General features: G+C 42.0%; 2 protein-coding genes across 14 annotated transcripts in view; one reads left to right on the top strand and one right to left on the bottom strand.

The window, feature by feature from the left end:
* The window catches only part of TMEM218 (transmembrane protein 218), a 364,259-nt gene that overhangs the window by 95,608 nt on the left and 254,942 nt on the right, over positions 1 to 13,709 (bottom strand). The gene's annotated exons all lie outside the window — the stretch shown is intronic.
* PKNOX2 (PBX/knotted 1 homeobox 2) overlaps positions 1 to 13,709 on the top strand; it is a 358,017-nt gene that overhangs the window by 86,389 nt on the left and 257,919 nt on the right. For all 13 annotated transcript variants that reach the window (XM_077306320.1, XM_077306319.1, XM_077306322.1 and 10 more), the window contains one exon: positions 3,227 to 3,332. The gene's annotated coding sequence lies outside the window, so the exon portion shown is untranslated. The remainder of the gene's footprint in view (positions 1 to 3,226; positions 3,333 to 13,709) is intronic.

A 13,709-nucleotide genomic window follows, 5' to 3' on the forward strand; every position in this document is an offset into this window, starting at 1 on the left:
TTCATTCATTCATTCATTCATTCATCCCATTTGTATGCTGCCCTCCCCTAAGGCTCAGGTTGGTTCACATAGAACTAAAAACAAAGAACAGTACATCAAATGCTGTGACTATATCAAATTAAGGTTACAGTAATAATTATAGCACTAAACAGAATTTAGAATGTTGGTACCTGCTGGTGTCTTAGATCAAGTCATGGTGATAGTATCTTTATAAAAATATCTTGGTATCTTTATAAAAATATGGGTTAACTTTATCCGTCTCATCAGTTACATTTTATTAAATGTTGGAACTTCCCTATGTACAAGGAAATAGATCTCTACCAGCTTCTCCACCCTTGAAATTTCACTGGGTACACTAACCAGATTTGGACTGCTTTTCTTTAGCTCTAGGGTTGCCAGCTCTTGCGTGGGAAACACCTAGAACTTTGGGGGGTGAAGCCTGAGGAGGGCAGGACTTTGGGGGGGGGACTTCAGTGGGGTATAATGCTACAGAGTCCCCCTTTCAAAACATCAGTTTTCTTCAGATCAACTGATGATCTCCAGCCACCACCTGGTGGTTGGCAACCCTAGTTCTTCCCCCCTTTTTTTTGTACCATATCCTCCTTAAGGACTTTATTCTCCTTGGCTGCTGTACATGTCTTGTCCATGTGCCACTGTCTCTGGCCTCTCTCAAGCCTACAGGGTTGCATATAAAAATAAATAAAATTAAAAAATATCGTTGAATTTGTCACCGGTATTCTTTGAGGCAGTCTTGCAGGAGTGCAAGCCAGTAGATTGCATGGTGCTTTCAGGAGTCACCAATCGCTGCATTTCGTACAATGGACACAGGAAGAGCTAAGCACCGAAGACGAACAGGGATAAAACAAGCTTTACTGATTGCACCAGTCTCAGCTTTGCTCTGGATGTTCAAGACAGCTTTTTAAAAAGTGCATAGCTTAAACATAGCAGACTGTGAGGAGTGTACTTTGCCTGCTGTCACTGCAGCATGGCATGAAATTTGTCTTCTACCTTTCTCAGCCTCAGTCAGCATGAGGCCTGCGTTGTTAAGCTGCTTACCTGGATGTATCCATTCAAGTGCGTAGCTGTGTTGGTCTGAAGTAGCACAACAAAATCAGTGTCCAGCACCACCTTTAAGACCAACAAAGATTTATTCAAGGCATGAGCTTTCGGGTGCATGCACTTGAAAACTCATGCCTTGAATAAATCTTTGTTGGTCTTAAAGGTTTTATTGGACTCTGATTTTATGGATGTATCTAGAAGCATCCCATGCTACCTCTGGTCGAGAAATCCAACTGGGGTGAAGTTCAGCTCTTGTTAATTTGCAGATGTTACCTAATTTTGCACAGGCGCACATTTTATAGCAATAAGTGCTTATCATTTTGGCTAAACTGAAAGGACACTTTGCTCAGCTCTGCCCTTCATTTCCCCCCTACTTGTTTTTTTTAATTTTTGTAGTGTCCTGCCCAATGAAGTGTTCTGACAAGCTCAAAAGCTTGCACAATGTCTTGTGACATTTTGGTTTACAAGGATGATGTGGGTTTTGTTTATTGTTTTGAAAGGACAACACCTGTAATAACTTCTGTTTGACCTGTCCCCAAAACAGGCTCAGAAGGGTTGGGATGCATGGTCATACCTAAGCTGCAATCTGATGCTTTCTTTTAAAAAGAAAGGAGAAAAAAAGAGTGTTCAGAATAAGTTTGTCTTCCTTGGGTTGTACTGTTCTGCTACAAACTCCGAAGAGTAATTCTGTATGTTTCTTGTGTGCTTAGTAGTACACCCAGAAATTTGCTTGCCAACTTAATGTTGCCCGCATTCATGTCGATTTGCATGCAGTCGAGTTTGTGAGTTTCGTATTTATTTTATTTATTTATTTATCATTTATTTATTTATTTATTTATCATTTGCCATTTCACACCCTGTATCATTTGCCATTTCACACCCTGTATTCGCCATTGGAATTAAAATAACTAGTTTTAAATGCTGCTAGTTTCCATGTGCCTGTTACTCGATGGGAGGGAGGGCAGCTTTTCTTAGTAATTCCCTTTGAAAACGGCCCCATCTCCCAAGCTAGAAGAGTAATTCCTTCCTCTGAAATTATGTATCACTAAACCACCATTGCCTTGTGCTTTTAAGACGTTGCGGTTAACTAAACTGTGCAACTAGAAATAGCCTTGATTAAATATTTTCCAGCACGTTCATCTGGAGCTTTTAAAGGTAGAATTACCAGATGTTCCTTACTCCAAGGAACACCCTTTTTGTTTTACTGGAACGCTTCTTATTCCAGATATTGCAGTTCTGTAGAGCAATAATGAGATGCCACTTTACTTTGTAGCATTCCATCTCCGCAACGTTCTGTAAAAAGCAGATGCTTTAAGTTCTGTAAGAGGCTCTCCGTTTTGAGACGCTAATGTAGCAGATCTTCATGGCTTTTTAAAAACCTGACAATGGAAAAAAATGGAGGTTCTAGAAGAGCTGCTTCCGATTTCATATTTTGTGCCGCCAAGGCCACACCTGTGCCCATCCAGATTTGTGTTCTTATTTCTGCCTGTTCCAGCTTGGCGAACAGTTTGTTCACTTGCCGCAGTAATGTTGTTTTGACTTCTGTAGTAGCCTGTAGGCCTACAAGAGATGCCAAGAACTCTATGCATAGCCCTCCAAGTGATAGCCAGCTAAAGGCACTACTTGTTCAATTAGAAAGGACGACAATAACATGAAAATAAAATCTGTGGATTGGCTTCTTTTTTTCATGTGGTTAGGTCCTCGGGCAAGTGGTTCTTTGTTTCTTTTTGAGAGCTTAGCATTGCAGGCATAGGTAGATTCCTTCACGTTCAAGTACATTATTGTTCTGAGGTTCCATTATGGCTCAGACGCCTCTCTGATAATCTTCTAAAATGGGAGAACTTTGGAAAGTCCAGAACGAGTTTCGTCTGTAACCCTGCCTCCTCCCCCCCCCCTCAAAGTTTCCACCCTCAAATCTGCAGACATTTCCCAAACCTGAGTAGGCGAGTCTATACCTAGAAGATTCCCACAGAGTGAGGTTCTGGTTTACACTGAGGCAAATCCATCTTGGATCCTTTATTTGGTTCTAATCGATACAACATAAACAGGCGCAAGGTGGCCTTATTGTGTTCAAAATGGGAGGAGAACTTTCGAAAGCGGGTGGGACTTCTAGATATTGATTGATTTTTAAAAAAGGAAAACATCTCATATCCTCTCATTTTCACAGGCAGCAGAATTATTGATTGCTCCACATGGGCAAATGTTCCTGAATTGGAAGGATCCATCTCTGAGTGTACACTGTTTTGTCTCTACCAATCAACCCATCTAAAATGGTATGTGGGTTTCTTTTTTTTTTCAAATTAAGCTGCTTTTTAAAATTAAGATGCCTCTTTCTAAGTGTACAAACTGCTAAGTGCATGAGTTTTAGACAATGTCAAAACTCTTTTATGGCTGTTGTACTGGTTTGGCCACCAACACACACATAGGCAGCTAAGAAGGACTACATTGGCTGGTATGTAGGGAAACTCTGCCGAGCATCGGAACATATTTGGGTGAGTACATTTTCATGTGGACCTTCCCTTTGCGAGGGGCCTTTGTGTGAAACCCAAAAGGTTGGTATGCTTATATGTCATTTAGCTATACCTCAACCGCCATAATGTTGCAACCCCAACTGCACCAATGGCACACGCACACAGGTGCATGGAGATGTGCGTAAAGGCACTGAACGATCTGGAGGCGGCGTGGAAGGGGCCAGTGCCATCGTTCTACCATCGCCACCTGCCACCACCCGCTGCCACCAACCTGTCCTGGCGACTCCCCAGAAGGGGCCAGGCAACCCCACTTGGGGTTGGGACTCGAAGGTTGAGAACCACTGCTATATACTTTGATTGATTGATTGTATTTCTATACCGCCCTCCTCAGGTTTAGAGGTTAAGATGTCCAAAGTCATTTAGCAGAGCTGGACCCCAGACTAAGTAACGTGATTACTCTGCAAGTTTGGGGCTATTATTTGCAGGAGTGTCATGCATAGTTTACCTCAGAGTAACAGCAAGAGAATGGGGTCCTGCCCCCATGGAGCTTACAACATGAATTTTGACAGAGGGGAGGCAAAAGAGCAAGGGAAATCAAGATGGAGGTGCAACTAAACAGGATGGAGGGTAGCTACATTAAATTTCTGTCCTGCTTCTTACCTCAGGGCAGTATATATGGTTATCGTCTGTTTACCCTTAGGACTCGAAGTAAGGTAAGATGAGAGAGTGGGAATAAGTTGAGGTCATTCGCTGAGTTTATTGGATGGGTGGGGATTTGAACCAAGGAGACTTCCTATCTCAGTTCAGCAGTCTAACCACTACACCACACTGCCTCTTAGTGGCCATTGCAGTAAATTTCCATATTCATTTAATGTAAAGAGGAAGAAGAAGAGCTTAGATGTTTCCCTCTGTCAGTGGATAGATCAGAAGAACCCAAGCTCAAACGCTATACTCTCCCAAGCTCAAATGCTGTACTCTCCCAAGCTCACCACAGAATTGCTCCCAATCCCACTACATGGTGCCCCTTCTTCTCTATTGTAACGGCAAGTGCCCTGCCAAGATTTTCTCAGGACACAAGTCTAAATTCAGTAGAAAAACATACAATGGCTTGTGCTTATACCGCAGAAGCCGGTTAGAATATTTCTTTGAGGGACTGATGCCTTGATGCTTTTTAAAAAGGAGAATTCCTAAGTCAGTGAAGTTCACCAACCTAAATAACAAAATGGCTAGGTGAAGTAACTTCGCTTGTGGCCAGATGAAAATGTACAGTGGATCTGCAGAATTGACCCTTTGTGTTTTATTTATGTTTGCTATAGAAAAGATGAGCATCCTGCCCTCTCTAGAACATCCCTGAGGGCTTTGGGGATGTCCTCCCTCCCCAGAGAAGTCTATCTGAGTTCCATCTCTTGGGTGCTAACCTCAATTGCTCTGTTTTCCTGTTTGTTATTGTTTTTTAAAGGTACTGATCTGCTGCTGCTGACTTTTCATTTGGTTGGATCATCTTATGTTTTGTTGTTATAAATTTATTTCTAAGCTACTTTTGAGCATTTGTATGTGTGTTGGGGGGGATATAAAACAGTATTCTAGCATTCTACACTTCTGTACCTGCATTTATGTATTTCTTTTAAAAACTCCCCCTCCCCCAGTGGGGAGCCTCATGGTATAAGTAGCTTAGCGTATCCCTTATATAATACCTTGCACTCTCTCCAACAGACAACCTGTGAGGTACGTGGGGCTGAGAGAGCTCTAAGAGAGAAGAGCCCTAAAAGAATTGTGACTAGCCCAAGGTCATCCAGCTGGCTACATGTGAAGGAGTGGGGACTCAAACCTGGTTCTCCAGATTTGAGTCCGCTGTTCTTTAACGCTACGCTCCCTGGTAACTGATAAAATTTCTCAGGAGGCTTCTTACATTCCCACTCAGAATGTCCAGGGTTGCCTTTCCAGAACCTGACGGAGCCAAATAAAACCGAAGACACAGAGAGAGGACTTGAAACCATTAACAAACTAAAGGTCGGCAGGATCTGAGCTACACTCAATTTCAAAGGATAAAATAAAATGTACCACTACTCAATTAGATCAGCCCAATTGTAGGATACAGGACAAAAATGTGTATATTGTGGTTAAAATATTTTCAATATTTTGAGCAGTTTAATTAGAAGTATTAACATTTTGGCAATGCTGTGTTATTCAGAGTTTTGGTGTGTTGCCAGAAGAGATGTACTCGCTCTCGTGCTGCAGACTGATTGGATTTTTTTTAGCTCTATAGAAAACAAATGTATTCAGTAGGCACTGATACAAAAGAAACGAGGGGAGAAGGGAAGCACAAGTTTGAGTGGGTTCTTAGCAGCCGACACGAGCTTCACCTTGATGTCTGCCCAGCTTCTTGAAATTTGGGGCTGGGGACTGACTGTTACAGAACGACAATTCTAGCACAAAATAAGATTTCCACAGTGAGCAAAATGACAGGCATTTGTTGTTAATTAGGATGGGTGCTGATAATTAGGGACAACTGGAGTGTATGCAGTAGGAATCAGTAGCAGGCCTAGAACAGATGGGCTTGCCAGGCACTGTATCTAGTCTGGGATGCGAGCATAATCCTACGTCCTGTTTTGCTCTGAAGAAGTTGGGTAGGAAAATCATTGCAGCAACTGAAGATGGAATTTTGCAGCAGCTGTTCTTCTTGACCCTCGTCCTTATTATCTGTTTACTTTAGCATTTTATTAGGACAAAGAACATGGATGAAGCAAAAAATGGAGGTAGTGTGATTAAGTATCAGGAATGTATGATTTGATCCACACCTGCTTTCTGAAGCCAAAGCTCCTTAAAACTGCCCTCTCCCAGCTCCTGAAGCATCCCTACTGTGTAGATTGCACCACGTGATACAGAACCACAGCAGCAATTTCTATGATGTTTTCCTCCCACCCACCCCATCTGAAAAAGAACATCACTGTGTTCAACTCATGACTTCATCTGCTGGCAGGCATCTACCCAGCCACCCATCCACCCATCCATCCATCCATCCATCCATCCATCCATCCATCCATCCATCCATCCATCCATCCATCCATCCATCCATCCATCCATCCACCTTTGTTAATTTACTGGAAAGACCAAGAGAACACAAAGATATTTCAAAATCATGGGTTAGATCCAGATTAAACTGTCCGCTAATGGAAGGAGAGGTATAATTTTTGCCAGTTCCTCCTTCCTGCTGCAGAACCCTCATGCCATTCCAGAGGGACCCCTGTCCCATAGGATCAACATCTCAAGAAGATGAATGAGCTGCAGGCGAGAGGCACAGAAAAAAGTTATCATCGGGATGTAACCCTGTATGTGTATATAGTTGAGTTTCATTCATTAGATCAAAGGATTAAAAGCATTTTGGTTGCCTTTAAAAGGTGCCCTAATTTATCTTGCATGATATATTTTTTAAAATACTGATACAAGGAGAAGAAACTGGGGTGACAAACATGTCCTTGGAAGAAACATTCCTCATTCTGTCATGCACACAGAAAGGGAGGGCCTTTTTAGGATTAAGCTCACTGGAATGTTTATTTATTTAAAATACTGTAATGCGCAACTGAAAGATCAAATGCACGTTTTGTTTTCCTTGAGCAACATGCTCCTACAGTAACCGTAATCCAGGGGTAGTCAAACTGCGGCCCTCCAGATGTCCCAGCTGGCAGGGGCTCATGGGAATTGTAGTCCATGATTACCCCTGTTGTAATCGATTGACTATAATGCATCAGCTAAGATTTCTTGAGTGTGCCCACATCCCTAGTGTATATATTGCTGTTTTTTTCTAGTTCTAAGGCTGATACAAATATCTAATCCTAATAGTTACATTTTCTTAAGGGGGATCCAGTTTTCTTGAGGGGGGGGGGATACTAGAATATGACCTGCCCCCATGAAAATTAAATCCCTGTGTGAAAAACTGTAGAAAGTTTAAAAACTAACCTTTAGCCTGGGACACTACCTTGTTCACACCAGAAGATGGGCCAGTAGAATTCAGAAACTCCCAGTTGAGCTGGAATAAAGTTTTGGCATCTAAAGACTTAGCCGGGAAGGTGAAACCTAATTAGCCTCCAGCAATGAGATGCAATTAGGAATGTGAGACTCAAGTTGGATAGAAACTTGCAGTAACCGGTGCCCTGTAATTGGGCTCTTTGCTTACTGTTATTTTTAATTGGCGCTAATTAGTAAACTTAATGTCAGGCTGGTCAGGGCACAAATGAATAATCCATGGATACTGTTCTCTCTGCATCCCGGGGAATCCTGTTGGAGAGATGCTGCCAGAGGCAAGATGGTAAAGCGCCTGCCTTCCAAGAAAAATGCTAATGCTAAAGTTCACATAATTCAAAAACTTTCAAATTACCATGCAAGGATTTTCCTTGGTTACACAGCAGTCCCCCCCTTCTCCTCTCCTCTTTACAGGAGGATTAGACTTGTCCAGGCTTTTTTGTAAAACAAAGTAATCATCCAGATTGTAGGGAAGGCAGCTTCTTATTTGGTCCCAATGTCAAATGGGAAATGCAAAAATACAGATTTTACTTTGCAAAAAAAGCCCTTTTCCGGTGACCACTTGTAATCATGGCTAAAGCCATTGGTGGGGGAGGAGCAACATTGCTGCAGCGAGACACCCCCCCCCCCCAACACACACACACCACACACTACACACATGCACACACCTACATGCTTTGGAGGCAGCAGATCAGGATTTCAATTTCTCATTCCTGCTGCTTGATCCCCATCTCACTTCTCCCTTGTCCAAATCCAAAGTGTGATTCTTTATTTTCGGTTGCTTTTATTTCTCGCTCCAGTCCTTTTCCCCCAAAGCACCCATTTTTCGTGGATTAGGCTATCTGCAGTGTACACATATGAGATACATGGAGAGCATGCATTGCACATTTTAAAAACTTTAAACATCACAGGTGAAAACCACAAAACATGCAGACATGATCCAAAAAGACTACCGAATCAACAGCAAAAAAGAGTCCTTGCATTAGTGCATCTACCATTTTTTTGAGTCTGTAAAGAGAAGCATGGTTTTCTTCTTCTTCTTCCTCTTCTAAGTAGCCCCTTTGAGTTAGACTTCAGACAAGCTTTTTGAGCATCAATCAGGAATGTTTTAATTCCTGTCATTACACTGAGCCAGTGAATGTAGTCTGCATGAAAGAGTTGTTAAATAACATTAGATTTAAGTGAATAGCTGTGTTGGTCTGAAGTAACACAACAAAACTTGAGTCCAATGGTATCTTTAAGGCCAACAAAGATTTATTCAAGGCACGAACTTGAATAAATCTTTGTTGGTCTTAAAGACAAGGCTAGACTCAAATTTTGTTGTTAAATAACACCACTAAAACACAGACTGGCCTTCAGCATTAGGTTGGCAGCATTTTTGTCTCTGCAAATTTTGTTATATGTAACCACCCTGAGCCAGAACGGAGAGCGGGATAGATAGATAGATAGATAGATAGATAGATAGATAGATAGATAGATAGATAGATAGATAGATAGATAGATAGATAGATAGGTAGGTAGGTAGGTAGGTAGGTAGGCAGGTAGGCAGGTAGGCAGGCAGGCAGGCAGGCAGGTAGGCAGGTAGGCAGGTAGGTAGGTAGGTTAGGTTGATAGATGAGAGAGAGAGAGATCTGCAAACTTGAAGTCCCTGGCAGAGCCATAACAAGCTAATTTCACACCCGAGATGAGAATATAAATATACTTTCATAATAGTTATTCTGGTATTAAATGGTTATTTTGGTAAAAGGGTGAATACAGAAATGACAAGAATAACAACAACACAACATTTATTTTAGCCATGATATACTTTTTCTGCGCCCTTCAGCTTTGTGCTCCCGAGGCAAATGGTGCCCTTGTTAGAGCTCTGGTCCTTGGTTTTGTTTTAGTTTTGTGTACAGATGTTTATCAGCTGTTTTCTTCCTCAGCATCTGACCCTGTGATCATCCCCAGTGGACAAGATGGGAAAGTAGATTGAAGTGTTATGGATGGAGTGAAAGGCACTTCTGACTCCAGGGACAGCAGAAAAGGACGTGCGATTTACAGGGGGTGTTTTTTTTTCTTCCAGTTTCCTATGAATTTATAGTTTAAAAAAGAAACTTTGAAGATAAGACAGTCACTTATTTTGAATGAGTGTTAAAGATTTATGAGTCTTGTGCCTCTTGAATAATTCTACCGGCTGAAGCGGTGTTTTCATGTTGGAAGCAACGTTTGAAGAGGTGACAAAAGGAAGACTTCAGAAGGGAGGTTTTGAAAACAGCTCGCAAGGATGTACCAGCAAGCTTCCCAGGGTGAGGTTAGGAATCAGGGTTGGGAAAGACATTGTTGATGTTCTACCTGGGGAATAAGTTGTTCCGTAGCGAGGAACATTTATTGTCTGATAACTTAATGAGCATGGGGGAGGGAACTGATGTTTGGACTCTGTTGGTGATACATGATTTTTTTTTTGGCGGGTGGGTTATAGAGAAATCTGTCTCCAGTAGAATTTTGCAGCTGCAACTACAATTGTGTGATCTTCAAGTGCAGTGCAGGTTTTCTGAGGGCCCAACAGTACATCACACCCTGACTCCCCGTAGGGATGTAACCAAATCTTTTGGACAGCCAGTTTTGCAAACACCAGTTTGGTGTAGTGGTTAGGAGTGCGGACTTCTAATCTGGTGAGCCGGGTTCGATTCTGCACTCCCCCACATGCAGCCAGCTGGGTAACCTTGGGCTCACCACGGCACTGATAAAACTGTTCTGACTGAGCAGTAATATCAGGGCTTCTTCTTCTTCTTCTTCTTCTTCTTCTTCTTCTTCTTCTTCTTCTTCTTCTTCTTCTTCTTCTTCTTCTTCTTCTTCTTCTTCTTCTTTTCTTCTTCTTCTTCTTCTTCTTCTTCTTCTTCTTCTTCTTCTTCTTCTTCTTCTTCTTCTTCTTCTTCTTCTTCTTCTTCCTTTCTGTAATTCTTTCTCCTGACAGTGTGGGCACTTCCTAACTTTTTTATTTTATTTTATTTTATTTTATTTTATTTTATTTTATTTTATTTTATTTTATTTTATTTTATTTTATTTTATTTTATTTTATTTTATTTTATTTTATTTTATTTTATTTTATTTTATTTTATTTTATTTTATTTTATTTTATATACCACCCTCCCCAGAGGCTCTGGTACAGGGACCCTAGATGTCCCTCCCAAATGTAAAACTTTTGCACTAGGGACCTATTGGAGCTTATGGAATGGATCCTACCTGTGTGGTACCCATTCCACTGAGCAAAGTTTTCTTTAAACTATATATATATTTCTAATTCATCTTTCCTTTTGGCTCAAGTTTGAAGCTTTCCTCCAGTCTAAGGAACCTTCCTCCAAATTAAGTCATTCTTTCACTGAAATAAAAGCCATTTAAGTTGAAGCCTGTTTGGCAGAGTGGTTAGATCCACCCAGTCCCTTTTGAATGCTGTCAGGTGCAGCACTAAGGGCAAAAACATTTTGCTTTCTCCGGAAGCTGGCGTACCAAATCAAAGATGGACCTTATGCTTGGTTCTGGTGTGGAAATGAGCAACCTGCTCCTGGAGGTTGGTGTTACCTCTGCCGCTTGGCTGGCCTTCAGCTCAAAAAAACAGTGAAATAACTGTAGCGAAATACCTTGATGATAGTGGTCTCTTTAAAAGACTGCTAAAATGAGTTTCATACAGCTGATCGTATGAGAACTGCATATGTCCACTGATGTGTATTATCCGGTGTGTTTTTTAGCCTTCTGAGGGATATATGTACTTTTATTGTTCTATATTTCCCACTTGTCTCTTCTGTCATGTTTACAACACTTGTTTTATCCTTCTGTGATTTATTGGTTTTATGCTCAACACCTTCGGTCATATGAGCTAAATAATAAGGGAAAGTTGGAGAAGACCATGCTAAGCTAGATGAACCCAGAGTCTCATTCGGTATAAAGCAGGCTTGCTCATGTGGTGTTCAGAGAGTTCTTGGAAACGGGGAAAGAGTCAAGCAAGATGTGTGACTTATGTCACAGTAGTGTTTAGGCAGTGAGCGTGGGTGATTTGTACATGCATCCGTGCTTTCCTGATCTCATAACTTCTGTCCTCCATAATTTTTGTTCCCAGTCGTTTATGTATGAATGACAGAGAGAGTTTGATCGCTGTAGTAGGAGAGAAGGGAAAACAAATGGATTGCTAATACGTTCACCACCAGCGGCTCTAAGCATACGTCTTTTGAAATGCAAGTTCCAATGAATCATCTGTAGAAATGAGTTCCTGCATCAGACGCGTCATACCTTCAAGTCTGGTGTGGTAGGATTGCTAAATGAATCTCTCATGGCTACTGCAGGTTAAATCATTCACTGCAGTTGTGCTGACAGATGCAAACGATTTAGATAATGTCTGTTCTAATGGAACTGCCGTTCAGGAAATTTATCTTGGACCTTGAAGGTGCGGTATGAAGATTTGTTCTACATATATGTTGGTTTTAGTGCTTGGAGGAGGGGCTGATTTGTGGTTGCCTAGTGTTGTAACGTGCCTTCAACAGTAAACACTATAATTAGTGACTTAGAGAGGCTGTCCCAAGAAAAGAAAGGTGCTCATAGGTACTTGGAGTGCTTTTCATATTGCAGGCCTCACGTTACGTGGATCCTTATGGGTGACTTAGAATTTAGTTCAGTACCACCTGAAAGGTAAACTAGATAGCAGGAAGTATGAGCTTTGGAGAGTTAAAGGTTTTTTTTAAATTTCTATTTGTAAATTGATTGATTTACCACCCCTCTTGGACTCGCTGTCTCACGGCAGTGAATCACCCACGCTCTAAAACAGGGGTAGTCAACCTGTGGTCCTCCAGATGTTCATGGACTACAATTCCCATGAGCCCCTGCCAGCAAACGCTGGCAGGGGCTGGTGGGAATTGTAGTCCATGGACATCTAGAGGACCACAGGTTGACTACCCCTACTCTAAAACAATCTTCATGTCCGGGAGCTAGAATCAACTTTCCTTTGAGGCGTTGCCTTCTCTGTTTTTATTGATGGGGGGGAAGTTGTCTTTTGTAAGGAAGCGTTTCATTAGATCTCAAATACAATTCTGGAGCGCTCCTGTTGCACAGGACACAAGCCCAAAGGGCAGAGTTCAGATGGTGGTTATAAAGAGATCCTTCATTTTAGTGCAATGTCCCCCTGAAACAAACCAGGATGAGTTTTGCTTACGCCACAAACTGGGAGGCTGAAAAGGCGAACCAAAACCTCGAGCCTTTATATCCCGAGCTAATGAACCAGATCCCATTGTAATGTTGTCATGTGCATGGCCTGAAGATTAGGCATAATTGACTCCTTTCCTCCTCCAGTGTGGGTTGCACGGTGGCTGATGCCGTGATCGATGTGAGGCAGAATATGCTGAGGGTATGGAGCCCCAACGGAGAAAAAGCATGACGAGACGCAACCTGGAGTATGCGTAACTCTGTACCTATTGTGCACCACACAATAACAATTAAGCGTTGTCTCGTGCAGAATCAGATCAGTATCCTGTCTCACCCCAGGCTGTTCGCGTTGACTAGCTGATTCCCTCCAGGATCTTGGGTAGAGGCATTTCCCAACCTTGCCTCCCTGAAATCTTTTAACTAAACGTGCCCTAAATGCTGTGATGTGATTATATCAAACACTCATTTCCCCACTGCAGGATGGCTGGTATTCTCCCCTTTCTGTTCTGCTCTTCCTTGGTTCCAACTTAATGAGGAAAATTTCTAAAAATTAGCTTCAGAGCATGTGCTGTTTTGCCACAGCTGACAGCTCATTTGCATCTTTTCCCTCCCCTGTATTACAGATGCACATCTGCATGTTGATAAAACACTGCAAATAAAAAGAGAGAAAAGAAGCAGCGATGTGTATATGCACTCTAGTGTGAAACACCGTGTTTACCATCACACCAGTATGTTTTTGCGGTGGCAGGAAGTTGCAGTGTTTTATCAGGGCACATGTGTACATTCGCTGTGGGGGTGAAGACCCAAATGCTCCTTGTAAGCTCCCATATTGTATCTCCTGTGGCATTTTCAGACTCTCTCCACCTACATTGCTGCCCAATGGAATATGACCAACATTGATATTGTGACCCGCCATAGTTACTAACTCAGGTGGGTAGTTGCGTTGGTTTGAAGCAGCAGAACAAAGTTTGAATCTGGGGATACCTT

This window comes from Paroedura picta, chromosome 12 (assembly GCF_049243985.1).
Source record: "Paroedura picta isolate Pp20150507F chromosome 12, Ppicta_v3.0, whole genome shotgun sequence".
NCBI classification, from domain to species: domain Eukaryota; kingdom Metazoa; phylum Chordata; class Lepidosauria; order Squamata; family Gekkonidae; genus Paroedura; species Paroedura picta.